The sequence below is a fragment of the Setaria italica genome, chromosome V (genome assembly GCF_000263155.2).
Source record: "Setaria italica strain Yugu1 chromosome V, Setaria_italica_v2.0, whole genome shotgun sequence".
NCBI lineage: Eukaryota > Viridiplantae > Streptophyta > Magnoliopsida > Poales > Poaceae > Setaria > Setaria italica.
In genome coordinates, this window is record NC_028454.1 from 31,094,850 (window position 1) to 31,099,198 (window position 4,349).

General features: G+C 43.5%; 1 pseudogene; it reads left to right on the forward strand.

The window, feature by feature from the left end:
• The first annotated feature begins 427 nt into the window (after positions 1-427).
• On the forward strand, positions 428-3,672 carry LOC111257294 (annotated as a pseudogene).
• The last annotated feature ends 677 nt before the right edge of the window (positions 3,673-4,349 follow it).

Here is a 4,349-nt window from a genome sequence, read left to right on the forward strand (position 1 = left end):
AAGAAAAAGAGCGCGCTGGAAAAAGCAATGCTTCGTTATTTGCAGCAAGGTCATGAAGAAGCTATTGCCGCGGGTCAGGAACCTCCTTTTGGTGGTCGTTATGCTCCACCCTCAGTCCCGGGTGTTTCACGTCCACTTAGTACTACCATTTCAGGTGGCACAAATAAACCTAAGGATGAGGCTGGGTCAGCGGAACCTTCATCTTCACCGTCCAAGGATGCTTAAAGTCCTCCTAGATAATAACCAGTGGATGGCTTGTTGTATTGTATCATGTTGTTTGGATCTTTAATTTAAATATGTGTATTTGGATCTTCATGTTGTTGTATTGTACCATGTTGTTTGGATCTTTAATCAATTTTGACACGTAATCCATTGTCAAGTGTAATCCATTTTCATGCGTAATACGATGCAGATGGACCGGCAATGGATGTATAATGCAGACAGGCGGAGCAAGGTGTTTATTGATGGCTTGCATTATTTTCTCGAAGTGGCCAAAGCGAACGAGCTAGAGAATGGGTTCGTATGTTGTCCATGCTTCCAATGCAATAACAAGAAGGAGTATTCAAAGGATTCCTGTGGGACTATTCACAGCCACTTGTTTAAATATGGTTTCATGCCTAACTATTTGGTTTGGACCAAGCACGGTGAACTAGGGGTCATAATGGAAGATGGCGAGGAGGAGGAGGAAGATGACACCATTTTGGACTGGGTTGCAGGCCAAGCTTTTGCAGGTACTACAATGGGCGAGGCTGATGAAGATGAGTTTGCAAAAAATGGCCCTACCGATGACCTTGGTCAGGTGATATGAGATGCATACAGAGATTGCGAAACTGAGAAGGAAGCAGCAAAGTTGCAGCGCATGATAGATGATCACCAAAAATTGTTGTACCCAGGTTGCCAGCAGAACCATAAAAAACTAGGTACGACACTAGAATTTGTGCAATGGAAGGCAAAAATGGTGTGTTCGATAAGGCATTTCAGGGGATGTTGAACATTGTCAAGAAGATTCTCCCCGAGAATAATGAATTACTGTCCACAACATATGAAGCTAAACAGATTATTTGCCCTCTCGGATTGGATGTTCAGAAGATACACGCATGCCCTAATGACTGTATTCTCTATCGTGGTGATGAATACGAGAATTTGGATGCTTGTCCCATCTGCGAAGCCCTGCGGTATAAGATCAGGCGAGATGATCCTAGTGATGTCAAGGGCAGTCTCCCAAGAAGAGAGTTCCCGCGAAGGTGATGTGGTATTTCCCTATAATACCACGCTTGAAGCGCTTGTTCAGGAACAAGGCGAATGCTAAGTTGATGCGATGGCACAAAGAAGACCGTAAGGAAGATGAAATGCTGAGACACCCCGCAGATGGGCACAGTGGAGATCAATTGATAGAACATTCCCGGACTTTGAAAGTGAAGCAAGGAACATAAGGTTTGGTTTAAGTACTGATGGATTCAATCCATTCGGTGAGTTGAGTAGTGGCCATAGTACTTGGCCTGTGACCCTTTGTATGTTCAACCTTCTTCCTTGGTTGTGCATGAAGCGGAAGTTCATTATGATGCCGGCAACGACATTGATGTGTACCTAAGGCCGTTGGTTGATGACCTTTTACAGCTCTGGAAGGAAGAAGGTGTACGTGTGTGGGATGAGGATAGACAAGAGATCTTTAATCTACGAGCATTGTTGTTCGTAACCATCAATGATTGGCCTGCATTGAGTAACCTTTCAGGACAGACAAATAAGGGATATCGGGCATGCACCCACTGTTTAGACGACACAGACAGCATGTACTTGAAGCATTGTAAGAAGGTCGTCTATATGGGTCATCGTCGATTTCTCCCTGCTCACCACCAGCTGAGAAAGAGCGGAATGCATTTCAAAGGGGCGCCAGACCATCGTAAAAACCTGCACACCATAATGTAAAACGTGTCTTCGAGATGATGAAGGATGTAAATGTAGTCTTTGGAAAGGGTCTTGGTAGCCAACATTTTCCGAACGACGATAACGGACATGCACCCATGCGGAAGAAAAAGTCAATATTTTGGGAGCTACCTTATTGGAAAATCCTAGAGGTTCGCAACGCAATAGACGTGATGCACCTGACGAAGAATCTTTGCGTGAACGTGCTAGGCTTCATGGGTGTTTATGGGACCTCAAAAGATACATTGGAAGCACGATAGGACCTGAAAGTCATGGGGCAACGAGATGACCTACATCCGGAAAAGAGAGATAATAGACAGCACTACTTACGTCCTGCCAGATACTCTCTCAGCAAGGAAGAGAAGGATAGCATGTTTGAATGCTTGAATAGTATGAAGGTTCCGTCTGGGTACTCCTCGAATATAAAGGGAATAATAAATATGAAACAAAAGAAGTTTACAAATCTCAAGGCTCATGACTGCCACATTTTGATGACCCAGTTGCTTCCGGTTGCACTGAGGGGTGTTCTACCAGAAAATGTCCGGTTGCCGCTCGTAAAGCTATGCGCATTTCTCAATGCGATTTCGCAGAAGGCAATCGATCCATCCAAGCTATCAAAGCTACAGAACGATGTGGTGCAATGTCTTATCAGTTTTGAGTTGTTATTTCCACCATCCTTCTTCAATATTATGACGCACTTACTGGTTCACCTAGTAAAAGAGATTGGTATTCTCGGACCTGTATACCTGCACAATATGTGGCCTTTCGAGAGGTTCACGGCAGGCCTAAAAAACTATGTTCTTAATTGTGCCCATCCAGAAGGAAGCATCGCCAAGGGATATGGAACAGAGGAGGTGATCGAGTTTTGTGTTGATTTTATTGATTCAATTGACTCGATTGGGGTTCCAACTTCACGCCACGAGGGGAGGCTCCGAGGAATGGGCACCCTTGGAAGGAAATCAAGTTTGAGCAATGATACTAATTTGTTCGACAAGGCACACTACACTGTTCTACAACAGTCATCCTTTGTGTCTCCGTATATCGAGCAGCACAGGCAGATGGTAGCTTCCAAAAACCCGACCAAATCCGATGCTTGGCTTACCCATCATCACATGGAAACTTTTCCCTCCTGGTTGCGCCAACAACTTATGGGTAACTCTGAGATTCACCCACAGCTTGCCTGGTTAGCCAGGGGACCTGCTAGCACAATCGTCAAATTCCAAGGCTATGAGATAAATGGTTATACATTTTACATGAGAGCCCAGGACCAGAAAAGCACGAACCAGAATAGTGGTGTCCGCATAGATGCCATGGATAGAAATAATAGCAAGGAGTCGAATTATGGTTTCATACAGGAGATATGCGAACTCGAATACGGACCGCTGTACATCCCTCTATTTCTTTGCAATTGGATGAAGTTAACTGCCGTAACCAAGACTGAGCAAGACTGGATACAGTGATGACCCATTCGTACTTGCCAATGATGTGCATCACGTGTTCTATGTGAAGGACATATGTAGCAAACCCAAGAGGAATCCAGAAGAGACATGGGAGCCAAAGTGCCACATAGTTCTTCCAGGTAAAAGAAAAATCGTGGGAGTCGAGGATAAAACAGACCAATCAGATGATTATGATCAGTTTGATGGCATGCCTCCATTCGCTGTTGAAGTTGATCCAAGCATCCTACTATCCAAAGAATAGGCTCCGTACTTACGCCGCGATCATGATCAAGGAACTTTCGTGAAAAAGAAATTTTACAACGTTGTATTGTAATGCGCTAAATTTACATGACCTTTGTGTATTAATTGATACAATTTTTAATTTACCCTATGTATGATTTCATGTGTTCTTAAATTTGTTAGGTGAAGATTTTTTAGATAAACATGAACAATGTTAACCTCATACAAACATGGATTTTTCTGCGCATTGAAATTATTTAATTGAATAATTTCTTGATCACAGCGATGCAGTAAAATAAATATTTTAGAGGCTAAATGAACTGGTATAGAATTAATGACTAAATCATACTTATTGTCAATTTACTCGCTAATTAAATATATTTTTGCATGTACAAAATATGTGAAGGTTTTTGTTTTTCATCCTGAAATGCAGTGAAAAGATAAATAAAATCCATTTCCAAAAAACAGGCGGGAGAAGAAAACTAGGAAAAAGACCTTTTGTCTCGGGTGCCAACAGCAACCGGGACAAAAGGCCCCCCTTTAATCCCGGCTGCAAACTGCAACCGGGATAAAAGGGTACTTTTCGTCTCCCACCTGAACGTACCCTTTTATCCCGGTTGCCAACTGCAACCGGGATAAAAGGCCCCCCCCTTTTATCCCGGTTGGAGGTGTGCACCCGGATAAAAGGGTAGCTCCCAGCCCAACCTGGCGGACCAACCCTTTTGTCCCACGTCACAAACCGGGATA